The 24,886-nt window shown below is 67.5% G+C and overlaps 1 pseudogene; it reads right to left on the bottom strand.

Moving 5' to 3' along the window:
- The window catches only part of LOC139256598 (programmed cell death protein 4-like), a 70,042-nt pseudogene that overhangs the window by 1,384 nt on the left and 43,772 nt on the right, over positions 1–24,886 (bottom strand).

Raw genomic sequence — 24,886 nt, 5'->3', positions numbered from 1 at the left:
CAACGAGATCACCTCTCATTCTTCTAAACTGTAGGGAATACAAGTGAAGATGCGTGAATATATTTGACAAGCACTGTAATTGTGATAAGCACATAATTAGATCGCTGGATCCAGTGCTGAGGCTTGGGCTAGAAGTGGTCCCCCAGAGCACTGCTCCCAACAATAGCGCTGGGAGTGGGTGACCCAGAGCACTGCTCCCAACGATAGCGAACACATGCGCTGGAAAGGAACCCCTTGCCCCACAGCATTCACTATCTGTAGCATCAAACAGGCACACGCAGGCTCCTCAAGACAAGGGATTCAGTTCATCAAAATATCATGGAACGGACACAGAACATTGCGGGGGGGGGGGGACAGCCAGAAGTCGTGCTCTATGTTAGAACTGATGACACAACAAGGTCAAGGGTTGAGGTCCTGCAGTCAGAGTTCAAAGATCTCGGGAGGAAGTTAAAGAGCAGGACCTCAGAAGGTCGTAATCTCTGGATTACTTCCAGTGTCACGTGCTAGTGATTATAAGCAGTAAGATAAGACAGGTTAACATAGGCTGGAGAAATGGTGCAGGAGGGATCGCCTCATCCAAAGATGGCATCTCCGACAGTGCGGCACTCCCTCAGTACTGCCCCTCCGACAGTGCGGCACTCCCTCAGTACCGCCCCTCCGACAGTGCGGCACTCCCTCAGTACTGCCCCTCCGACAGTGCGGCACTCCCTCAGTACTGCCCCTCCGACAGTGCGGCACTCCCTCAGTACCGCCCCTCCGACAGTGCGGCACTCCCTCAGTACTGCCCCTCCGACAGTGCGGCACTCCCTCAGTACCGCCCCTCCGACAGTGCGGCACTCCCTCAGTACTGCCCCTCCGACAGTGCGGCACTCCCTCAGTACCGCCCCTCCGACAGTACGTCACTCCCTCAGTACTGTCCCTCCGACAGTACGTCACTCCCTCAGTACCGCCCCTCCGACAGTGCGGCGCTCCCTTGGCAGTTCGGGATGGGCAATAAATGCTGGCCTTGCCAACGACGCCCACATCCCAGGAATGAATTTAAAACATGGCCTTAGAGAGGGTGCTGAGGGGATTTACGAGAATGGTACCAGGGCTGAAAGACTTCAGATACGTGTAGAGACTGAAGATATCCTCCTTAGAGTGGAGAAGGTTGAGGGGAGATTTAATAGAGGTATTCAAAACCATGAAGGGTTTTGATGGAGCAAATCAGGAAAAGCTGTTTCCAGTGGCAGGAGGACACAGATTTAAGGTGATTGGTAAACCAACCAGAGGCGAGATGAGGAAACATTCTTACCCAGCGAGTTGGGATCGGGAACGCGCTGCCTGAAAGGGCGGTGGGAGCAGATTCTACAGTCACTTTCAAAATGGAATTAGATAAATACTTGGAGGAAATATTTGTACGGCGATAGGAAATGAGCAGGGGACTGGGACTGATGGGATTGCTCCGTCACAGAGCCAGCTCAGCACGGGCTCGATGGGCCCAATGGCCTCCTAATGCACAGAGGTGGGCTACAGACTAAATACCAGCAGCCAGAACACAGTGTTATCCTAATCCTTGGCTTTTACCTGGATGTTTGCACTGATTTCCCAGCAGCAGTCAATGGACCCTGCCCCCCTCAGCCCAGGGGCAGAGGTCAAACACTGTGCTTCCAGTGCCACCCGGGCCGGGATCATATCACTCGGCTCAGTCTGGGGATGGAAGTCACCAGAGGCCAGTGTGACCAGCAACTCACAGCTTGGGGCAGTGTGACAGAGGGAGGGAGGGCCCAGTGTGAGGGGGAGGGAGGGAGGGCTCAGTGTGAGGGGGAGGGAGGGCCCAGTGTGAGGGGGAGGGAGGGAGGGCCCAGTGTGAGGGGGAGGGAGGGAGGGAGGGCCCAGTGTGAGGGGGAGGGAGGGAGGGCTCAGTGTGAGGGGGAGGGAGGGCCCAGTGTGAGGGGGAGGGAGGGCCCAGTGTGAGAGGGAGGGAGGGCCCAGTGTGAGGGGGAGGGAGGGCCCAGTGTAAGGGGGAGGGAGGGAGGGCCCAGTGTGAGGGGGAGGGAGGGAGGGCTCAGTGTGAGGGGGAGGGAGGGGAGCCCAGTGTGACAGAGGGAGGGAAGGCCCAGTGTGAGAGGGAGGGAGGGAGGGCCCAGTGTGAGGGGGAGGGAGGGAGGGCTCAGTGTGAGGGGGAGGGAGGGGGACCCAGTGTGACAGTGGGAGGGAGGGCCCAGTGTGAGGGGGAGGGAGGGCCCAGTGTGAGGGGGAGGGAGGGAGGGCTCAGTGTGAGGGGGAGGGAGGGCCCAGTGTGAGGGGGGGGTGGAGGGAGGGAGGGCCCAGTGTGAGGGGGAGGGAGGGAGGGCTCAGTGTGAGGGGGAGGGAGGGCCCAGTGTGAGGGGGGGGGGGAGGGCCCAGTGTGAGGGGCAGGGAGAGCCCAGTGTGAGGGGGAGGGAGGGAGGGCTCAGTGTGAGGGGGAGGGAGGGCCCAGTGTGAGGGGGAGGGAGGGAGGGCCCAGTGTGAGGGGGAGGGAGGGAGGGCCCAGTGTGAGGGGGAGGGAGGGCCCAGTGTGAGGGGGAGGGAGGGCCCAGTGTGAGGGGGAGGGAGGGAGGGCCCAGTGTGAGGGGGAGGGAGGGCTCAGTGTGAGGGGGAGGGAGGGGGGCCCAGTGTGACAGAGGGAGGGAAGGCCCAGTGTGAGAGGGAGGGAGGGAGGGCCCAGTGTGAGGGGGAGGGAGGGAGGGCTCAGTGTGAGGGGAGGGAGGGGGACCCAGTGTGACAGTGGGAGGGAGGACCCAGTGTGAGGGGGAGGGAGGGGGGCTCAGTGTGAGGGGGAGGGAGGGGGACCCAGTGTGACAGTGGGAGGGAGGGCCCAGTGTGAGGGGGAGGGAGGTAGGGCCCAGTGTGAGGGGGAGGGAGGGAGGGCTCAGTGTGAGGGGGAGGGAGGGCCCAGTGTGAGGGGGAGGGCCCAGTGTGAGGGGGAGGGAGGGGGGCCCAGTGTGAGGGGGAGGGAGAGAGGGCCCAGTGTGAGGGGGAGGGAGGGAGGGCTCAGTGTGAGGGGGAGGGAGGGCCCAGTGTGAGGGGGAGGGCCCAGTGTGAGGGGGAGGGAGGGGGGCCCAGTGTGAGGGGGAGGGAGGGAGGGCCCAGTGTGAGGGGGAGGGAGGGAGGGCTCAGTGTGAGGGGGAGGGAGGGCCCAGTGTGAGGGGGAGGGAAGGAGGGCTCAGTGTGAGGGGCAGGAAGAGCCCAGTGTGAGGGGGAGGGAGGGAGGGCTCAGTGTGAGGGGGAGGGAGGGCCCAGTGTGAGGGGGAGGGAGAGAGGGCTCAGTGTGAGGGGGAGGGAGGGCCCAGTGTGAGGGGGAGGGAGGGAGGGCTCAGTGTGAGGGGGAGGGAGGGCTCAGTGTGACGGGGAGGGAGGGCCCAGTGTGAGGGGGAGGGAGGGCCCAGTGTGAGGGGGAGGGAGGGCCCAGTGTGAGACGGAGGGCCCAGTGTGAGAGGGAGGGAGGGCCCAGTGTGAGGGGGAGGGAGGGAGGGCCCAGTGTGAGGGGAAGGGAGGGAGGGCCCAGTGTGAGGGGGAGGGAGGGGGGCCAGTGTGAGGGGGAGGGAGGGGGGGCCAGTGTGAGAGGGAGGGAGGGAGGGCCCAGTGTGAGGGGGAGGGCACAGTGTGAGAGGGAGGGAGGGCCCAGTGTGAGGGGGAGGGAGGGGGGCCCAGTGTGAGCGTGAGGGGGAGGGAGGGGTGCCCAGTGTGAGGGGGAGGGAGGGAGGGCCCAGTGTGAGGGGGAGGGAGGGAGGGCCCAGTGTGAGGGGGAGGGAGGGCCTGGTGTGAGGATGAGGGAGGGCCCAGTGTGACAGAGGGCCCAGTGTAAGAGGGAAGGAGGGAGGGAGGGCCCGGTGTGAGGGGGAGGGAGTGAGGGCCCAGTGTGAGGGGGAGGGAGTGAGGGCCCAGTGTGAGGGGAAGGGAGGGAGGGAGGGCCCAGTGTGAGGGGGAGGGAGGAGGGAGGGCCTGGTGTGAGGGGGAGGGAGGGCCCAGTGTGACAGAGGGCCCAGTTTGAGAGGGAAGGAGGGAGGGAGGGCCTGGTGTGAGGGGGAGGGAGGGCCCAGTGTGAGGGAGGGCCCAGTGTGACAGAGGGCCCAGTGTGACAGAGGGCCCAGTGTGAGAGGGAAGGAGGGAGGGAGGGCCCGGTATGAGGGGGAGGGAGGGAGAGCTCAGTGTGAGAGGGAGGGAGGGTCCAGTGTGAGAGGGAAGGAGGGAGGGAGGGCCCGGTGTGAGGGGGAGGGAGGGAGGGCCCAGTGTGAGAGGGAGGGAGGGTCCAGTGTGAGAGGGAGGGAGGGTCCAGTGTGAGAGGGAGGGAGGGCCCAGTGTGAGAGGGAAGGAGGGAGGGAGGGTCCAGTGTGAGAGGGAGGGCCCAGTGTGAGAGGGAGGGCCCAGTGTGAGGGGGAGGGAGGGTCCAGTGTGAGAGGGAGGGAGGGCCCAGTGTGAGAGGGAGGGCCCAGTGTGAGAGGGAGGGAGGGCCCAGTGTGAGAGGGAGGGAGGGCCCAGTGTGACGGAGGGAGGGAGGGCCCAGTGTGAGGGGGAGGGAGGGCCCAGTGTAAGGGGGAGGGAGGGAGGGCCCAGTGTGAGGGGGAGGGAGGGAGGGCTCAGTGTGAGGGGGAGGGAGGGGAGCCCAGTGTGACAGAGGGAGGGAAGGCCCAGTGTGAGAGGGAGGGAGGGAGGGCCCAGTGTGAGGATGAGGGAGGGAGGGCTCAGTGTGAGGGGGAGGGAGGGCCCAGTGTGAGGGGGGGGGGAGGGAGGGAGGGCCCAGTGTGAGGGGGAGGGAGGGAGGGCTCAGTGTGAGGGGGAGGGAGGGCCCAGTGTGAGGGGGGGGGGAGGGCCCAGTGTGAGGGGCAGGGAGAGCCCAGTGTGAGGGGGAGGGAGGGAGGGCTCAGTGTGAGGGGGAGGGAGGGCCCAGTGTGAGGGGGAGGGAGAGAGGGCTCAGTGTGAGGGGGAGGGAGGTTCCAGTGTGAGGGGGAGGGAGGGAGGGCCCAGTGTGAGGGGGAGGGAGGGAGGGCCCAGTGTGAGGGGGAGGGAGGGCCCAGTGTGAGGGGGAGGGAGGGAAGGCCCAGTGTGAGGGGGAGGGAGGGAGGGATCAGTGTGAGGGGGAGGGAGGGAGGGAGGGCCCAGTGTGAGGGGGAGGGAGGGAGGGCTCAGTGTGAGGGGGAGGGAGGGGGACCCAGTGTGACAGTGGGAGGGAGGGCCCAGTGTGAGGGGGAGGGAGGGAGGGCCCAGTGTGAGGGGGAGGGAGGGAGGGCCCAGTGTGAGGGGGAGGGAGGGGGGCTCAGTGTGAGGGGGAGGGAGGGGGACCCAGTGTGACAGTGGGAGGGAGGGCCCAGTGTGAGAGGGAGGGAGGGAGGGAGGGCCCAGTGTGAGGGGGAGGGACGGAGGGCTCAGTGTGAGGGGGAGGGAGGGGGACCCAGTGTGACAGTGGGAGGGAGGGCCCAGTGTGAGGGGGAGGGAGGGAGGGCCCAGTGTGAGGGGGAGGGAGGGAGGGCCCAGTGTGAGGGGGAGGGAGGGGGGCTCAGTGTGAGGGGGAGGGAGGGGGACCCAGTGTGACAGTGGGAGGGAGGGCCCAGTGTGAGGGGGAGGGAGGGAGGGCCCAGTGTGAGGGGGAGGGAGGGAGGGCTCAGTGTGAGGGGGAGGGAGGGCCCAGTGTGAGGGGGAGGGCCCAGTGTGAGTGGGAGGGAGGGGGGCCCAGTGTGAGGGGGAGGGAGGGAGGGCCCAGTGTGAGGGGGAGGGAGGGGGGCTCAGTGTGAGGGGGAGGGAGGGAGGGCCCAGTGTGAGTGGGAGGGAAGGAGGGCTCAGTGTGAGGGGCAGGAAGAGCCCAGTGTGAGGGGGAGGGAGGGAGGGCTCAGTGTGAGAGGGAGGGAGGGCCCAGTGTGAGGGGGAGGGAGAGAGGGCTCAGTGTGAGGGGGAGGGAGGGCCCAGTGTGAGGGGGAGGGAGGGAGGGCTCAGTGTGAGGGGGAGGGAGGGCTCAGTGTGACGGGGAGGGAGGGCCCAGTGTGAGGGGGAGGGATGGCCCAGTGTGAGGGGGAGGGAGGGCCCAGTGTGAGACGGAGGGCCCAGTGTGAGAGGGAGGGAGGGCCCAGTGTGAGGGGGAGGGAGGGAGGGCCCAGTGTGAGGTGGAGGGAGGGAGGGCCCAGTGTGAGGGGGAGGGAGGGGGGCCAGTGTGAGGGGGAGGGAGGGGGGGCAGTGTGATGGGGAGGGAGGGAGGGCCCAGTGTGAGGGGGAGGGCCCAGTGTGAGAGGGAGGGAGGGCCCAGTGTGAGGGGGAGGGAGGGGGGCCCAGTGTGAGCGTGAGGGGGAGGGAGGGGGGCCCAGTGTAAGGGGATGGGAGGGAGGGCCCAGTGTGAGGGGGAGGGAGGGAGGGCCCAGTGTGAGGGGGAGAGAGGGCCTGGTATGAGGGTGAGGGAGGGCCCAGTGTGACAGAGGGCCCAATGTAAGAGGGAAGGAGGGAGGGAGGGCCCGGTGTGAGGGAGAGGGAGTGAGGGCCCAGTGTGAGGGGGAGGGAGTGAGGGCCCAGTGTGAGGGGAATGGAGGGAGGGAGGGCCCAGTGTGAGAGGGAGGGCCCAGTGTGAGGGGGAGGGAGGAGGGAGGGCCTGGTGTGAGGGGGAGGGAGGGCCCAGTGTGACAGAGGGCCCAGTTTGAGAGGGAAGGAGGGAGGGAGGGCCTGGTGTGAGGGGGAGGGAGGGCCCAGTGTGAGGGAGGGCCCAGTGTGACAGAGGGCCCAGTGTGAGAGGGAAGGAGGGAGGGAGGGCCCGGTGTGAGGGGGAGGGAGGGAGGGCTCAGTGTGAGAGGGAGGGCCCAGTGTGAGAGGGAGTGAGGGTCCAGTGTGAGAGGGAGGGAGGGTCCAGTGTGAGAGGGAAGGAGGGAGGGAGGGCCCGGTGTGAGGGGGAGGGAGGGAGGGCCCAGTGTGAGAGGGAGGGAGGGTCCAGTGTGAGAGGGAGGGAGGGCCCAGTGTGAGAGGGAAGGAGGGAGGGAGGGTCCAGTGTGAGAGGGAGGGCCCAGTGTGAGAGGGAGGGCTCAGTGTGAGGGGGAGGGAAGGTCCAGTGTGAGAGGGAGGGAGGGCCCAGTGTGAGAGGGAGGGCCCAGTGTGAGAGGGAGGGAGGGTCCAGTGTGAGAGGGAGGGCCCAGTGTGAGAGGGAGGGAGGGCCCAGTGTGACAGAGGGAGGGAGGGCCCAGTGTGAGGGGGAGGAAGGGAGGGCCCGGCATGAGGGGGAGGGTGGGAGGGCCCAGTGTGAGGGGGAGGGCCCGGCGTGAGGGGAAGGGAGGGAGGGCCCGGTGTGAGGGGGAGGGAGGGAGGGCCCGGCGTGAGGGGAAGGGAGGGAGGGCCCAGTGTGACGGAGGGAGGGAGGGAGGGCTCGGCGTGAGGGAGGGAGGGCTCGGCGTGAGGGCCCAGTGTGAGGGGGAGGGTGGGAGGGCTCGGCGGGAGGGAGGGCCCAGTGTGAGGGGAAGGGAGGGAGGGCCCAGTGTGACGGAGGGAGGGAGGGAGGGAGGGCTCGGCGTGAGGGGAAGGGAGGGAGGGCCCAGTGTGACGGAGGGAGGGAGGGAGGGCTCGGCGTGAGGGCCCAGTGTGAGGGGGAGGGGGGAGGGCTCGGCGGGAGGGAGGGCCCAGTGTGAGGGGGAGGGAGGGAGGGCCCAGTGTGAGGGGGAGGGAGGGGGGCTCAGTGTGAGGGGGAGGGAGGGGGACCCAGTGTGACAGTGGGAGGGAGGGCCCAGTGTGAGGGGGAGGGAGGGAGGGCCCAGTGTGAGGGGGAGGGAGGGAGGGCTCAGTGTGAGGGGGAGGGAGGGCCCAGTGTGAGGGGGAGGGCCCAGTGTGAGGGGGAGGGAGGGGGGCCCAGTGTGAGGGGGAGGGAGGGAGGGCCCAGTGTGAGGGGGAGGGAGGGGGGCTCAGTGTGAGGGGGAGGGAGGGGGGGCCCAGTGTGAGGGGGAGGGAAGGAGGGCTCAGTGTGAGGGGCAGGAAGAGCCCAGTGTGAGGGGGAGGGAGGGAGGGCTCAGTGTGAGGGGGAGGGAGGGCCCAGTGTGAGGGGGAGGGAGAGAGGGCTCAGTGTGAGGGGGAGGGAGGGCCCAGTGTGAGGGGGAGGGAGGGAGGGCTCAGTGTGAGGGGGAGGGAGGGCTCAGTGTGACGGGGAGGGAGGTCCCAGTGTGAGGGGGAGGGAGGGCCCAGTGTGAGGGGGAGGGAGGGCCCAGTGTGAGACGGAGGGCCCAGTGTGAGAGGGAGGGAGGGCCCAGTGTGAGGGAGAGGGAGGGAGGGCCCAGTGTGAGGGGGAGGGAGGGAGGGCCCAGTGTGAGGGGGAGGGAGGGGGGCCAGTGTGAGGGGGAGGGAAGGGGGGCCAGTGTGAGAGGGAGGGAGGGAGGGCCCAGTGTGAGGGGGAGGGCCCAGTGTGAGAGGGAGGGAGGGCCCAGTGTGAGGGGGAGGGAGGGGGGCCCAGTGTGAGCGTGAGGGGGAGGGAGGGGTGCCCAGTGTGAGGGGGAGGGAGGGAGGGCCCAGTGTGAGGGGGAGGGAGGGAGGGCCCAGTGTGAGGGGGAGGGAGGGCCTGGTAGTGAGGGTGAGGGAGGGCCCAGTGTGACAGAGGGCCCAATGTAAGAGGGAAAGAGGGAGGGAGGGCCCGGTGTGAGGGGGAGGGAGTGAGGGCCCAGTGTGAGGGGGAGCGAGTGAGGGCCCAGTGTGAGGGGAAGGGAGGGAGGGAGGGCCCAGTGTGAGGGGGAGGGAGGAGGGAGGGCCTGGTGTGAGGGGGAGGGAGGGCCCAGTGTGACAGAGGGCCCAGTTTGAGAGGGAAGGAGGGAGGGAGGGCCTGGTGTGAGGGGGAGGGAGGGCCCAGTGTGAGGGAGGGCCCAGTGTGACAGAGGGCCCAGTGTGACAGAGGGCCCAGTGTGAGAGGGAAGGAGGGAGGGAGGGCCCGGTGTGAGGGGGAGGGAGGGAGGGCTCAGTGTGAGAGGGAGGGAGGGTCCAGTGTGAGAGGGAAGGAGGGAGGGAGGGCCCGGTGTGAGGGGGAGGGAGGGAGGGCCCAGTGTGAGAGGGAGGGAGGGCCCAGTGTGAGAGGGAGGGAGGGTCCAGTGTGAGAGGGAGGGAGGGTCCAGTGTGAGAGGGAGGGAGGGCCCAGTGTGAGAGGGAAGGAGGGAGGGAGGGTCCAGTGTGAGAGGGAGGGTCCAGTGTGAGAGGGAGGGCCCAGTGTGAGAGGGAGGGCCCAGTGTGAGGGGGAGGGAGGGTCCAGTGTGAGAGGGAGGGAGGGCCCAGTGTGAGAGGGAGGGCCCAGTGTGAGAGGGAGGGAGGGTCCAGTGTGAGAGGGAGGGCCCAGTGTGAGAGGGAGGGAGGGCCCAGTGTGACGGAGGGAGGGAGGGCCCAGTGTGAGGGGGAGGGAGGGCCCAGTGTAAGGGGGAGGGAGGGAGGGCCCAGTGTGAGGGGGAGGGAGGGAGGGCTCAGTGTGAGGGGGAGGGAGGGGAGCCCAGTGTGACAGAGGGAGGGAAGGCCCAGTGTGAGAGGGAGGGAGGGAGGGCCCAGTGTGAGGGGGAGGGAGGGAGGGCTCAGTGTGAGGGGGAGGGAGGGGGACCCAGTGTGACAGTGGGAGGGAGGGCCCAGTGTGAGGGGGAGGGAGGGCCCAGTGTGAGGGGGAGGGAGGGAGGGCTCAGTGTGAGGGGGAGGGAGGGCCCAGTGTGAGGGGGGGGGAGGGAGGGAGGGCCCAGTGTGAGGGGGAGGGAGGGAGGGCTCAGTGTGAGGGGGAGGGAGGGCCCAGTGTGAGGGGGGGGGGGGGGAGGGCCCAGTGTGAGGGGCAGGGAGAGCCCAGTGTGAGGGGGAGGGAGGGAGGGCTCAGTGTGAGGGGGAGGGAGGGCCCAGTGTGAGGGGGAGGGACAGAGGGCTCAGTGTGAGGGGGAGGGAGGTCCCAGTGTGAGGGGGAGGGAGGGAGGGCCCAGTGTGAGGGGGAGGGAGGGAGGGCCCAGTGTGAGGGGGAGGGAGGGCCCAGTGTGAGGGGGAGGGAGGGAAGGCCCAGTGTGAGGGGGAGGGAGGGAGGGATCAGTGTGAGGGGGAGGGAGGGGGGCCCAGTGTGACAGAGGGAGGGAAGGCCCAGTGTGAGAGGGAGGGAGGGAGGGAGGGCCCAGTGTGAGGGGGAGGGAGGGAGGGCTCAGTGTGAGGGGGAGGGAGGGGGACCCAGTGTGACAGTGTGAGGGAGGGCCCAGTGTGAGGGGGAGGGAGGGAGGGCCCAGTGTGAGGGGGAGGGAGGGAGGGCCCAGTGTGAGGGGGAGGGAGGGGGGCTCAGTGTGAGGGGGAGGTAGGGGGACCCAGTGTGACAGTGGGAGGGAGGGCCCAGTGTGAGGGGGAGGGAGGGAGGGCCCAGTGTGAGGGGGAGGGAGGGAGGGCTCAGTGTGAGGGGGAGGGAGGGACCAGTGTGAGGGGGAGGGCCCAGTGTGAGGGGGAGGGAGGGGGGCCCAGTGTGAGGGGGAGGGAGGGAGGGCCCAGTGTGAGGGGGAGGGAGGGGGGCTCAGTGTGAGGGGGAGGGAGGGAGGGCCCAGTGTGAGGGGGAGCGAAGGAGGGCTCAGTGTGAGGGGCAGGAAGAGCCCAGTGTGAGGGGGAGGGAGGGAGGGCTCAGTGTGAGGGGGAGGGAGGGCCCAGTGTGAGGGGGAGGGAGAGAGGGCTCAGTGTGAGGGGGAGGGAGGGCCCAGTGTGAGGGGGAGGGAGGGAGGGCTCAGTGTGAGGGGGAGGGAGGGCTCAGTGTGACGGGGAGGGAGGGCCCAGTGTGAGGGGGAGGGAGGGCCCAGTGTGAGGGGGAGGGAGGGCCCAGTGTGAGACGGAGGGCCCAGTGTGAGAGGGAGGGAGGTCCCAGTGTGAGGGGGAGGGAGGGAGGGCCCAGTGTGAGGGGGAGGGAGGGGGGGCCCAGTGTGAGGGGGAGGGAGGGGGGCCAGTGTGAGGGGGAGGGAGGGGGGGCCAGTGTGATGGGGAGGGAGGGAGGGCCCAGTGTGAGGGGGAGGGCCCAGTGTGAGAGGGAGGGAGGGCCCAGTGTGAGGGGGAGGGAGGGGGGCCCAGTGTGAGCGTGAGGGGGAGGGAGGGGGGCCCAGTGTGAGGGGGAGGGAGGGAGGGCCCAGTGTGAGGGGGAGGGAGGGAGGGCCCAGTGTGAGGGGGAGAGAGGGCCTGGTATGAGGGTGAGGGAGGGCCCAGTGTGACAGAGGGCCCAGTGTAAGAGGGAAGGAGGGAGGGAGGGCCCGGTGTGAGGGAGAGGGAGTGAGGGCCCAGTGTGAGGGGGAGGGAGTGAGGGCCCAGTGTGAGGGGAAGGGAGGGAGGGAGGGCCCAGTGTGAGATGGAGGGCCCAGTGTGAGGGGGAGGGAGGAGGGAGGGCCTGGTGTGAGGGGGAGGGAGGGCCCAGTGTGACAGAGGGCCCAGTTTGAGAGGGAAGGAGGGAGGGAGGGCCTGGTGTGAGGGGGAGGGAGGGCCCAGTGTGAGGGAGGGCCCAGTGTGACAGAGGGCCCAGTGTGACAGAGTGCCCAGTGTGAGAGGGAAGGAGGGAGGGAGGGCCCGGTGTGAGGGGGAGGGAGGGAGGGCTCAGTGTGAGAGGGAGGGCTCAGTGTGAGAGGGAGTGAGGGTCCAGTGTGAGAGGGAGGGAGGGTCCAGTGTGAGAGGGAAGGAGGGAGGGAGGGCCCGGTGTGAGGGGGAGGGAGGGAGGGCCCAGTGTGAGAGGGAGGGAGGGTCCAGTGTGAGAGGGAGGGAGGGCCCAGTGTGAGAGGGAAGGAGGGAGGGAGGGTCCAGTGTGAGAGGGAGGGCCCAGTGTGAGAGGGAGGGCTCAGTGTGAGGGGGAGGGAGGGTCCAGTGTGAGAGGGAGGGAGGGCCCAGTGTGAGAGGGAGGGCCCAGTGTGAGAGGGAGGGAGGGTCCAGTGTGAGAGGGAGGGCCCAGTGTGAGAGGGAGGGAGGGCCCAGTGTGACAGAGGGAGGGAGGGCCCAGTGTGAGGGGGAGGAAGGGAGGGCCCGGCATGAGGGGGAGGGTGGGAGGGCCCAGTGTGAGGGGGAGGGCCCGGCGTGAGGGGAAGGGAGGGAGGGCCCGGGGTGAGGGGGAGGGAGGGAGGGCCCGGCGTGAGGGGAAGGGAGGGAGGGCCCAGTGTGACGGAGGGAGGGAGGGAGGGCTCGGCGTGAGGGAGGGAGGGCTCGGCGTGAGGGCCCAGTGTGAGGGGGAGGGGGGGAGGGCTTGGCGGGAGGGAGGGCCCAGTGTGAGGGGAAGGGAGGGAGGGCCCAGTGTGAGGGGGAGGGAGGGAGGGCCCGGTGTGAGGGGGAGGGAGGGAGGGCCCGGCGTGAGGGGAAGGGAGGGAGGGCCCAGTGTGACGGAGGGAGGGAGGGAGGGCTCGGCGTGAGGGAGGGAGGGCTCGGCGTGAGGGCCCAGTGTGAGGGGGAGGGTGGGAGGGCTCGGCGGGAGGGAGGGCCCAGTGTGAGGGGAAGGGAGGGAGGGCCCAGTGTGACGGAGGGAGGGAGGGAGGGAGGGCTCGGCGTGAGGGGAAGGGAGGGAGGGCCCAGTGTGACGGAGGGAGGGAGGGAGGGCTCGGCGTGAGGGCCCAGTGTGAGGGGGAGGGGGGGAGGGCTCGGCGGGAGGGAGGGCCCAGTGTGAGGGGGAGGGAGGGAGGGCCCAGTGTGAGGGGGAGGGAGGGGGGCTCAGTGTGAGGGGGAGGGAGGGGGACCCAGTGTGACAGTGGGAGGGAGGGCCCAGTGTGAGGGGGAGGGAGGGAGGGCCCAGTGTGAGGGGGAGGGAGGGAGGGCTCAGTGTGAGGGGGAGGGAGGGCCCAGTGTGAGGGGGAGGGCCCAGTGTGAGGGGGAGGGAGGGGGGCCCAGTGTGAGGGGGAGGGAGGGAGGGCCCAGTGTGAGGCGGAGGGAGGGGGCTCAGTGTGAGGGGGAGGGAGGGGGGGCCCAGTGTGAGGGGGAGGGAAGGAGGGCTCAGTGTGAGGGGCAGGAAGAGCCCAGTGTGAGGGGGAGGGAGGGAGGGCTCAGTGTGAGGGGGAGGGAGGGCCCAGTGTGAGGGGGAGGGAGAGAGGGCTCAGTGTGAGGGGGAGGGAGGGCCCAGTGTGAGGGGGAGGGAGGGAGGGCTCAGTGTGAGGGGGAGGGAGGGCTCAGTGTGACGGGGAGGGAGGGCCCAGTGTGAGGGGGAGGGAGGGCCCAGTGTGAGGGGGAGGGAGGGCCCAGTGTGAGACGGAGGGCCCAGTGTGAGAGGGAGGGAGGGCCCAGTGTGAGGGGGAGGGAGGGAGGGCCCAGTGTGAGGGGGAGGGAGGGAGGGCCCAGTGTGAGGGGGAGGGAGGGGGGCCAGTGTGAGGGGGAGGGAGGGGGGGCCAGTGTGAGAGGGAGGGAGGGAGGGCCCAGTGTGAGGGGGAGGGCCCAGTGTGAGAGGGAGGGAGGGCCCAGTGTGAGGGGGAGGGAGGGGGGCCCAGTGTGAGTGTGAGGGGGAGGGAGGGGTGCCCAGTGTGAGGGGGAGGGAGGGAGGGCCCAGTGTGAGGGGGAGGGAGGGAGGGCCCAGTGTGAGGGGGAGGGAGGGCCTGGTGTGAGGGTGAGGGAGGGCCCAGTGTGACAGAGGGCCCAGTGTAAGAGGGAAGGAGGGAGGGAGGGCCCGGTGTGAGGGGGAGGGAGTGAGGGCCCAGTGTGAGGGGGAGGGAGTGAGGGCCCAGTGTGAGGGGAAGGGAGGGAGGGAGGGCCCAGTGTGAGGGGGAGGGAGGAGGGAGGGCCTGGTGTGAGGGGGAGGGAGGGCCCAGTGTGACAGAGGGCCCAGTTTGAGAGGGAAGGAGGGAGGGAGGGCCTGGTGTGAGGGGGAGGGAGGGCCCAGTGTGAGGGAGGGCCCAGTGTGACAGAGGGCCCAGTGTGACAGAGGGCCCAGTGTGAGAGGGAAGGAGGGAGGGAGGGCCCGGTGTGAGGGGGAGGGAGGGAGGGCCCAGTGTGAGAGGGAGGGAGGGTCCAGTGTGAGAGGGAGGGAGGGTCCAGTGTGAGAGGGAGGGAGGGCCCAGTGTGAGAGGGAAGGAGGGAGGGAGGGTCCAGTGTGAGAGGGAGGGCCCAGTGTGAGAGGGAGGGCCCAGTGTGAGGGGGAGGGAGGGTCCAGTGTGAGAGGGAGGGAGGGCCCAGTGTGAGAGGGAGGGCCCAGTGTGAGAGGGAGGGAGGGTCCAGTGTGAGAGGGAGGGCCCAGTGTGAGAGGGAGGGAGTGCCCAGTGTAAGGGGGAGGGAGGGAGGGCCCAGTGTGAGGGGGAGGGAGGGAGGGCTCAGTGTGAGGGGGAGGGAGGGGAGCCCAGTGTGACAGAGGGAGGGAAGGCCCAGTGTGAGAGGGAGGGAGGGAGGGCCCAGTGTGAGGGGGAGGGAGGGAGGGCTCAGTGTGAGGGGGAGGGAGGGGGGACCCAGTGTGACAGTGGGAGGGAGGGCCCAGTGTGAGGGGGAGGGAGGGAGGGCCCAGTGTGAGGGGGAGGGAGGGAGGGCTCAGTGTGAGGGGGAGGGAGGGCCCAGTGTGAGGGGGGGGGAGGGGAGGGAGGGCCCAGTGTGAGGGGGAGGGAGGGAGGGCTCAGTGTGAGGGGGAGGGAGGGCCCAGTGTGAGGGGGGGGGGGAGGGCCCAGTGTGAGGGGCAGGGAGAGCCCAGTGTGAGGGGAGGGAGGGAGGGCTCAGTGTGAGGGGGAGGGAGGGCCCAGTGTGAGGGGAGGGACAGAGGGCTCAGTGTGAGGGGGAGGGAGGTCCCAGTGTGAGGGGGAGGGAGGGAGTGCCCAGTGTGAGGGGGAGGGAGGGAGGGCCCAGTGTGAGGGGGAGGGAGGGCCCAGTGTGAGGGGGAGGGAGGGAAGGCCCAGTGTGAGGGGGAGGGAGGGCGGGATCAGTGTGAGGGGGAGGGAGGGGGGCCCAGTGTGACAGAGGGAGGGAAGGCCAGTGTGAGAGGGAGGGAGGGAGGGAGGGCCCAGTGTGAGGGGGAGGGAGGGAGGGCTCAGTGTGAGGGGGAGGGAGGGGGACCCAGTGTGACAGTGTGAGGGAGGGCCCAGTGTGAGGGGGAGGGAGGGAGGGCCCAGTGTGAGGGGGAGGGAGGGAGGGCCCAGTGTGAGGGGGAGGGAGGGGGGCTCAGTGTGAGGGGGAGGGACGGGGACCCAGTGTGACAGTGGGAGGGAGGGCCCAGTGTGAGGGGGAGGGAGGGAGGGCCCAGTGTGAGGGGGAGGGAGGGAGGGCTCAGTGTGAGGGGGAGGGAGGGCCCAGTGTGAGGGGGAGGGCCCAGTGTGAGGGGGAGGGGAGGGGGGCCCAGTGTGAGGGGGAGGGAGGGAGGGCCCAGTGTGAGGGGGAGGGAGGGGGGCTCAGTGTGAGGGGGAGGGAGGGAGGGCCCAGTGTGAGGGGGAGGGAAGGAGGGCTCAGTGTGAGGGGCAGGAAGAGCCCAGTGTGAGGGGGAGGGAGGGAGGGCTCAGTGTGAGGGGGAGGGAGGGCCCAGTGTGAGGGGGAGGGAGAGAGGGCTCAGTGTGAGGGGGAGGGAGGGCCCAGTGTGAGGGGGAGGGAGGGAGGGCTCAGTGTGAGGGGGAGGGAGGGCTCAGTGTGACGGGGAGGGAGGGCCCAGTGTGAGGGGGAGGGAGGGCCCAGTGTGAGGGGAGGGAGGGCCCAGTGTGAGACGGAGGGCCCAGTGTGAGAGGGAGGGAGGGCCCAGTGTGAGGGGGAGGGAGGGAGGGCCCAGTGTGAGGGGGAGGGAGGGAGGGCCCAGTGTGAGGGGGAGGGAGGGGGGCAGTGTGAGGGGGAGGGAGGGGGGGCCAGTGTGAGGGGGAGGGAGGGAGGGCCCAGTGTGAGGGGGAGGGCCCAGTGTGAGAGGGAGGGAGGGCCCAGTGTGAGGGGAGGGAGGGGGGCCCAGTGTGAGCGTGAGGGGGAGGGAGGGGGGCCCAGTGTGAGGGGAGGGAGTGAGGGCCCAGTGTGAGGGGAGGGAGTGAGGGCCCAGTGTGAGGGGAAGGGAGGGAGGGAGGGCCCAGTGTGAGAGGGAGGGCCCAGTGTGAGGGGGAGGGGAGGAGGGAGGGCCTGGTGTGAGGGGAGGGAGGGCCCAGTGTGACAGAGGGCCCAGTTTGAGAGGAAGGAGGGAGGGAGGGCCTGGTGTGAGGGGGAGGGAGGGCCCAGTGTGAGGGAGGGCCCAGTGTGACAGAGGGGCCCAGTGTGACAGAGGGCCCAGTGTGAGAGGGAAGGAGGGAGGGAGGGCCCGGTGTGAGGGGGAGGGAGGGAGGGCTCAGTGTGAGAGGGAGGGCCCAGTGTGAGAGGGAGTGAGGGTCCAGTGTGAGAGGGAGGGAGGGTCCAGTGTGAGAGGGAAGGAGGGAGGGAGGGCCCGGTGTGAGGGGAGGGAGGGAGGGTCCAGTGTGAGAGGGAGGGAGGGTCCAGTGTGAGAGGGAGGGAGGGCCCAGTGTGAGAGGGAAGGAGGGAGGGAGGGTCCAGTGTGAGAGGGAGGGCCCAGTGTGAGAGGGAGGGCCCAGTGTGAGGGGGAGGGAGGGTCCAGTGTGAGAGGGAGGGAGGGCCCAGTGTGAGAGGGAGGGCCCAGTGTGAGTGGGAGGGAGGGTCCAGTGTGAGAGGGAGGGCCCAGTGTGAGAGGGAGGGAGGGCCCAGTGTGACGGAGGGAGGGAGGGCCCAGTGTGAGGGGGAGGAAGGGAGGGGCCGGCATGAGGGGGAGGGTGGGAGGGCCCAGTGTGAGGGGGAGGGCCCGGCGTGAGGGGAAGGGAGGGAGGGCCCGGTGTGAGGGGGAGGAGGGAGGGCCCGGCGTGAGGGGAAGGGAGGGAGGGCCCCAGTGTGACGGAAGGAGGGAGGGAGGGGCTCGGCGTGAGGGAGGGAGGGCTCGGCGTGAGGGCCCAGTGTGAGGGGGAGGGGGGGAGGGCTCGGCGGGAGGGAGGGCCCAGTGTGAGGGGAAGGGAGGGAGGGCCCAGTGTGACGGAGGGAGGGAGGGAGGGAGGGCTCGGTGTGAGGGGAAGGGAGGGAGGGCCCAGTGTGACGGAGCGAGGGAGGGAGGGCTCGGCGTGAGGGCCCAGTGTGAGGGGGAGGGGGGGAGGGCTCGGCGGGAGGGAGGGCCCAGTGTGAGGGGGAGGGGAGGGAGGGCCCAGTGTGAGGGGGAGGGAGGGAGGGCCCGGTGTGAGGGGGAGGGAGGGAGGGCCCAGTGTGAGAGGGAGGGCCCAGTGTGAGAGGGAGGGAGGGAGGGCCCAGTGTGAGGGGAGGGAGGGAGGGCCCAGTGTGAGGGGGAGGGAGGGAGGGCCCAGTGTGAGGGGGAGGGAGGGAGGGCCCAGTGTGAGGGGGAGGGAGGGAGGGCCCAGTGTGATGGGGAGGGAGGGAGGGCCCAGTGTGAGGGGGAGGGAGGGAGGGCCCGGTGTGAGGGGGAGGGAGGGAGGGCCCAGTGTGAGAGGGAGGGCCCAGTGTGAGAGGGAGGGAGGGTCCAGTGTGAGAGGGAAGGAGGGAGGGAGGGCCCAGTGTGAGAGGGAGGGCCCAGTGTGAGGGGGAGGGAGGGTCCAGTGTGAGAGGGAGGGCCCAGTGTGAGAGGGAGGGAGGGAGGGCCCAGTGTGAGAGGGAGGGCCCAGTGTGAGAGGGAGGGAGGGAGGGCCCAGTGTGAGGGGGAGGGAGGGAGGGCCCAGTGTGAGGGGGAGGGAGGGAGGGCCCAGTGTGAGGGGGAGGGAGGGAGGGCCCAGTGTGATGGGGAGGGAGGGAGGGCCCAGTGTGAGGGGGAGGGGGGAGGGCCCGGTGTGAGGGGGAGGGAGGGAGGGCCCAGTGTGAGGGGGAGGGAGGGCCCAGTGTGAGGGGGAGGGGAGGGAAGGCCCAGTGTGAGGGGGAGGGAGGGCGGGATCAGTGTGAGGGGGAGGGAGGGGAGCCCAGTGTGACAGAGGGAGGGAAGGCCCAGTGTGAGAGGGAGGGAGGGAGGGCCCAGTGTGAGGGGAGGGAGGGAGGGCTCAGTGTGAGGGGGAGGGAGGGGGACCCAGTGTGACAGTGGGAGGGAGGGCCCAGTGTGAGGGGGAGGGAGGGAGGGCCCAGTGTGAGGGGGAGGGAGTGCCCAGTGTAAGGGGGAGGGAGGGAGGGCCCAGTGTGAGGGGGAGGGAGGGAGGGAGGGCTCAGTGTGAGGGGGAGGGAGGGGAGCCCAGTGTGACAGAGGGAGGGAAGGCCCAGTGTGAGAGGGAGGGAGGGAGGGCCCAGTGTGAGGGGGAGGGAGGGAGGGCTCAGTGTGAGGGGGAGGGAGGGGGACCCAGTGTGACAGTGGGAGGGAGGGCCCAGTGTGAGGGGGAGGGAGGGAGGGCCCAGTGTGAGGGGGAGGGAGGGAGGGCTCAGTGTGAGGGGGAGGGAGGGCCCAGTGTGAGGGGGGGGGAGGGAGGGAGGGCCCAGTGTGAGGGGGAGGGAGGGAGGGCTCAGTGTGAGGGGGAGGGAGGGCCCAGTGTGAGGGGGGGGGGGGAGGGCCCAGTGTGAGGGGCAGGGAGAGCCCAGTGTGAGGGGGAGGGAGGGAGGGCTCAGTGTGAGGGGGAGGGAGGGCCCAGTGTGAGGGGGAGGGACAGAGGGCTCAGTGTGAGGGGGAGGGAGGTCCCAGTGTGAGGGGGAGGGAGGGAGTGCCCAGTGTGAGGGGGAGGGAGGGAGGGCCCAGTGTGAGGGGGAGGGAGGGCCCAGTGTGAGGGGGAGGGAGGGAAGGCCCAGTGTGAGGGGGAGGGAGGGCGGGATCAGTGTGAGGGGGAGGGAGGGGGGCCCAGTGTGACAGAGGGAGGGAAGGCCCAGTGTGAGAGGGAGGGAGGGAGGGAGGGCCCAGTGTGAGGGGGAGGGAGGGAGGGCTCAGTGTGAGGGGGAGGGAGGGGGACCCAGTGTGACAGTGTGAGGGAGGGCCCAGTGTGAGGGGGAGGGAGGGAGGGCCCAGTGTGAGGGGGAGGGAGGGAGGGCCCAGTGTGAGGGGGAGGGAGGGGGGCTCAGTGTGAGGGGGAGGGACGGGGACCCAGTGTGACAGTGGGAGGGAGGGCCCAGTGTGAGGGGGAGGGAGGGAGGGCCCAGTGTGAGGGGGAGGGAGGGAGGGCTCAGTGTGAGGGGGAGGGAGGGCCCAGTGTGAGGGGGAGGGCCCAGTGTGAGGGGGAGGGAGGGGGGCCCAGTGTGAGGGGGAGGGAGGGAGGGCCCAGTGTGAGGGGGAGGGAGGGGGGCTCAGTGTGAGGGGGAGGGAGGGAGGGCCCAGTGTGAGGGGGAGGGAAGGAGGGCTCAGTGTGAGGGGCAGGAAGAGCCCAGTGTGAGGGGGAGGGAGGGAGGGCTCAGTGTGAGGGGGAGGGAGGGCCCAGTGTGAGGGGGAGGGAGAGAGGGCTCAGTGTGAGGGGGAGGGAGGGCCCAGTGTGAGGGGGAGGGAGGGAGGGCTCAGTGTGAGGGGGAGGGAGGGCTCAGTGTGACGGGGAGGGAGGGCCCAGTGTGAGGGGGAGGGAGGGCCCAGTGTGAGGGGGAGGGAGGGCCCAGTGTGAGACGGAGGGCCCAGTGTGAGAGGGAGGGAGGGCCCAGTGTGAGGGGGAGGGAGGGAGGGCCCAGTGTGAGGGGGAGGGAGGGAGGGCCCAGTGTGAGGGGGAGGGAGGGGGGCCAGTGTGAGGGGGAGGGAGGGGGGGCCAGTGTGAGGGGGAGGGAGGGAGGGCCCAGTGTGAGGGGGAGGGCCCAGTGTGAGAGGGAGGGAGGGCCCAGTGTGAGGGGGAGGGAGGGGGGCCCAGTGTGAGCGTGAGGGGGAGGGAGGGGGGCCCAGTGTGAGGGGGAGGGAGTGAGGGCCCAGTGTGAGGGGGAGGGAGTGAGGGCCCAGTGTGAGGGGAAGGGAGGGAGGGAGGGCCCAGTGTGAGAGGGAGGGCCCAGTGTGAGGGGGAGGGAGGAGGGAGGGCCTGGTGTGAGGGGGAGGGAGGGCCCAGTGTGACAGAGGGCCCAGTTTGAGAGGGAAGGAGGGAGGGAGGGCCTGGTGTGAGGGGGAGGGAGGGCCCAGTGTGAGGGAGGGCCCAGTGTGACAGAGGGCCCAGTGTGACAGAGGGCCCAGTGTGAGAGGGAAGGAGGGAGGGAGGGCCCGGTGTGAGGGGGAGGGAGGGAGGGCTCAGTGTGAGAGGGAGGGCCCAGTGTGAGAGGGAGTGAGGGTCCAGTGTGAGAGGGAGGGAGGGTCCAGTGTGAGAGGGAAGGAGGGAGGGAGGGCCCGGTGTGAGGGGGAGGGAGGGAGGGTCCAGTGTGAGAGGGAGGGAGGGTCCAGTGTGAGAGGGAGGGAGGGCCCAGTGTGAGAGGGAAGGAGGGAGGGAGGGTCCAGTGTGAGAGGGAGGGCCCAGTGTGAGAGGGAGGGCCCAGTGTGAGGGGGAGGGAGGGTCCAGTGTGAGAGGGAGGGAGGGCCCAGTGTGAGAGGGAGGGCCCAGTGTGAGAGGGAGGGAGGGTCCAGTGTGAGAGGGAGGGCCCAGTGTGAGAGGGAGGGAGGGCCCAGTGTGACGGAGGGAGGGAGGGCCCAGTGTGAGGGGGAGGAAGGGAGGGCCCGGCATGAGGGGGAGGGTGGGAGGGCCCAGTGTGAGGGGGAGGGCCCGGCGTGAGGGGAAGGGAGGGAGGGCCCGGTGTGAGGGGGAGGGAGGGAGGGCCCGGCGTGAGGGGAAGGGAGGGAGGGCCCAGTGTGACGGAAGGAGGGAGGGAGGGCTCGGCGTGAGGGAGGGAGGGCTCGGCGTGAGGGCCCAGTGTGAGGGGGAGGGGGGGAGGGCTCGGCGGGAGGGAGGGCCCAGTGTGAGGGGAAGGGAGGGAGGGCCCAGTGTGACGGAGGGAGGGAGGGAGGGAGGGCTCGGTGTGAGGGGAAGGGAGGGAGGGCCCAGTGTGACGGAGCGAGGGAGGGAGGGCTCGGCGTGAGGGCCCAGTGTGAGGGGGAGGGGGGGAGGGCTCGGCGGGAGGGAGGGCCCAGTGTGAGGGGGAGGGAGGGAGGGCCCAGTGTGAGGGGGAGGGAGGGAGGGCCCGGTGTGAGGGGGAGGGAGGGAGGGCCCAGTGTGAGAGGGAGGGCCCAGTGTGAGAGGGAGGGAGGGAGGGCCCAGTGTGAGGGGGAGGGAGGGAGGGCCCAGTGTGAGGGGGAGGGAGGGAGGGCCCAGTGTGAGGGGGAGGGAGGGAGGGCCCAGTGTGAGGGGGAGGGAGGGAGGGCCCAGTGTGATGGGGAGGGAGGGAGGGCCCAGTGTGAGGGGGAGGGAGGGAGGGCCCGGTGTGAGGGGGAGGGAGGGAGGGCCCAGTGTGAGAGGGAGGGCCCAGTGTGAGAGGGAGGGAGGGTCCAGTGTGAGAGGGAAGGAGGGAGGGAGGGCCCAGTGTGAGAGGGAGGGCCCAGTGTGAGGGGGAGGGAGGGTCCAGTGTGAGAGGGAGGGCCCAGTGTGAGAGGGAGGGAGGGAGGGCCCAGTGTGACGGAGGGAGGGAGGGCCCAGTGTGAGGGGGAGGAAGGGAGGGCCCGGCGTGAGGGGGAGGGGGGGAGGGCTCGGCGGGAGGGAGGGCCCAGTGTGAGGGGGAGGGAGGGAGGGCCCAGTGTGAGGGGGAGGGAGGGAGGGCCCAGTGTGAGGGGGAGGGAGGGCGGGCCGGGGAGACCAGGCTCGAACTTACCCGGATCATCTGGCCCAGTGTGATGAGCCCACTCTCCCACAGCACTTTCAGCAGCTTCACCATCTCGGCTGCTGTGTTTCCAGTCGACTCCAGCACCATGACAACAGCCTGGGGGGAAAACACCTCCATTTTACAACACCATTCACCTCCCGCCCAATCCCAAACATCGTCACAGTGGATTACTGACCCCTCCCGGGGCACGGGTCAATGGGCACTGACCCCTCCCGGGGCACGGGTCAATGGGCACTGACCCCTCCCTCTCCCGGGGCACGGGTCAATGGGCACTGACCCATCCCGGGGCATGGGTCAATGGGCACTGACCCCTGCCGGGGCACGGGTCAATGGGCACTGACCCCTCCCTTTCCCGGGGCACGGGTCAATGGGCACTGACCCCTCCCTCTCCCGGGTCACGGGTCAATGGGCACTGACCCATCCCGGGGCATGGGTCAATGGGCACTGACCCCTGCCGGGGCACGGGTCAATGGGCACTGATCCCTCCCTCTCCCGGGGCACGGGTCAATGGGCACTGACCCCTCCCGGGGCACGGGTCAATGGGCACTGACCCCTCCCTCTCCCGGGGCACGGGTCAATGGGCACTGACCCATCCCGGGGCATGGGTCAATGGGCACTGACCCCTGCCGGGGCACGGGTCAATGGGCACTGACCCCTCCCTTTCCCGGGGCACGGGTCAATGGGCACTGACCCCTCCCTCTCCCGGGTCACGGGTCAATGGGCACTGACCCATCCCGGGGCACGGGTCAATGGGCACTGACCCCTCCCTCTCCCGGGGCACGGGTCAATGGGCACTGACCCATCCCGGGGCACGGGTCAATGGGCACCCGTTTCTCCCGAGCCTGCAACACTCTCCACATGTGGAAAGCCAGATAGACTAAGATAGACTTAACCTCGGCTGTCCTTTGGAAAGTTAGGATCCTCCTCTCCTTTGGAAACAAATGATTTGTTTGCTCCAAACGGTTCTGATTATTCAGCATGGAGTCAGGGACGAGGACAAGTCGTTGGGTGGAAACAGCCCTTCCCTCTGGGACCACAACCCAGCCAGAAAGCAAGCGGCTGTCTTTGGAAGCTATCCCAAAGAGGAGCATGGCTTGGAGTTCAGTCTAACCCCAGTAACACTGGAGCGATCACGATTGGAGCAGACGACAATGGTCTTTCAGGAGCAGGAGGAGCAGGAGGAGAGGGTTGAGTCCGTGCCACACGATAGTCACCTAGCTCTGGATGCAGGGGGGCAGCAGATAGCACAAGACACAGGCAGGGAAAGGGAGCAGCAGCCAGTAATGTTTTATAAGCCAATACCCCACAATATTTCATTCAGCAGCGGACCCGAGACCCGGGCATTCAAGGTGCACTCCACACAGGCCGAGCCGAGACACGGGAGGCTCAGGAATATCTGTGCTCACCTCGTAAACAAGCTCATGGTGGAAATGTGGTACCTCCAGATCACGGAGGCAATGTTCAGCTTCAGCCAGCTCTCTGGAGAGTAGGAACTCCTTCAATAACAAGTTCATCTGCATCGGAGAGAGGAGGAGAGGAAAAACAAGTCAGCAAAGTAAAGCGCAGGCAAACAGAGGAGAGAAAACAGAGGACATAACGGCCAAACTTGGGAGCAATTCCCAGCGCTGACCATCAAGCTTCCCATCCTGGCTCCCACACGATGGAAATGGTTCCTTCTCCTGAGGCACTGTCTTCCTTCCCTTTCAAACCCACTCCCCTCACCCCAGTGCTCGCTGACCTACACTGGCTCCCGGTTTAGCAACACCTCGATTTCAAAGTTCTCATCCTTGTTTACAAATCCCTCCATGGCCCACCACCCCCATCTCTGAAATCTCCTCCAGCCCCCCCTCCCCCGAGCCCCCCTGCCTGCTCCCCATAACCCATAATTCCCTTATTGTTTAAGAAACTGTCTATTTCTGTCTTAAATATATTCAATGTCCCAGCCTCCACAGCTCTCTCAGGCAGCGAATTCCAGATTTACAACCCTCTGAGAGAAGAAATTTCTCCTCATCTCAGTTTTAAATGGGCGGCCCCTTATTCTAAGATCATGCCCCCTAGTTCTAGTCTCCCCATCAGTGGAAACATCCTCTCTGCATCCACCTTGTCAAGCCCCCTCATAATCTTACACATTGCGATAAGATCACCTCTCATTCTTCTGAATTCCAATGAGTAGAGGCCCAACCTCCTCAACCTTTCCTCATAAGTCAACCTCCTCGTCCCCGGAATCAACCGAGTGATCTTTCTCTGAACTGCCTCCAAAGCAAGTATATCCTTTCGTAAATATGGAAACCAAAACTGCACGCAGTATTCCAGGTGTGGCCTCACCAATACCCTGTATAACTGTAACAAGACTTCCCTGCTTTTATACTCCATCCCCTTTGCAATAAAGGCCGAGATACCATTGGCCTTCCTGATCACTAGCTGTACCTGCAGACTAACCTTTTGTGTTTCATGCACAAGTACCCCCAGGTCCCGCTGTACTGCAGCACTTTGCAATCTTTCTCCATTTAAATAATAACTTGCTCTTTGATTTTTTTCTGCCAAAGTGCATGACCTCACACTTTCCGACATTATACTCCATCTGCCAAATTTTTGCCCACTCACTTAGCCTGTCTCTGTCCTTTTGCAGATTTTTTGTGTCCTCCTCACACATTGCTTTTCCTCCCATCTTTGTATCGTCAGCAAACTTGGATACATTACACTCAGTCCCTTCTTCCAAGTCGTTAATATAGATTGTAAATAGTTGGGGTCCCAGCACTGATCCCTGCGACACCCCACTAGTTCCTGTTTGCCAACCCGAGAATTAACCATTTATCCCAACTCTCTGTTAGTTACCCAATCCTCGATCCATGCTAATATATTACCCCCAACCCCGTGAACTTTTATCTTGTGCAGTAACCTTTTATGTGGCACCTTATCAAATGCCTTCTGGAAATCCAAATACACCACATCCACTGGTTCCCCTTTATCCACCCTGGTCGTTACATCCTCAAAGAATTCCAGCAAATTTTTCAAACATAAATCCATGCTGATTCTGCCTGACTGAATTATGTTTTTCCAAATGTCCTGCTACTGCTTCTTTAATAATGGACTCCAGCATTTTCCCAACCACAGATGTTAGGCTAACTGGTCTATAGTTTCCTGCTTTTTGTCTGCCTCCTTTTTTTAAATAGGGGTGTTACCTTGCAGTTTTCCAATCTGCTGGGACCTCCCCAGAATCCAGGGGATTTTGGTAAATTACAACCAATGCATCCACAATCCCTGCCACTACTTCTCTTAAGACCCTAGGATGCAAGCCATCAGGTCCAGGGGATGTATCTGCCTTTAGTCCCATTATCTTACTGAGTACCACCTCCTTCGTGATTGTGATTGTGTTAAGTTC

This window comes from Pristiophorus japonicus, unplaced genomic scaffold (assembly GCF_044704955.1).
Source record: "Pristiophorus japonicus isolate sPriJap1 unplaced genomic scaffold, sPriJap1.hap1 HAP1_SCAFFOLD_747, whole genome shotgun sequence".
In the NCBI taxonomy this organism is placed as follows: domain Eukaryota; kingdom Metazoa; phylum Chordata; class Chondrichthyes; family Pristiophoridae; genus Pristiophorus; species Pristiophorus japonicus.
This window is presented reverse-complemented; position numbering and strand designations above follow the sequence as displayed.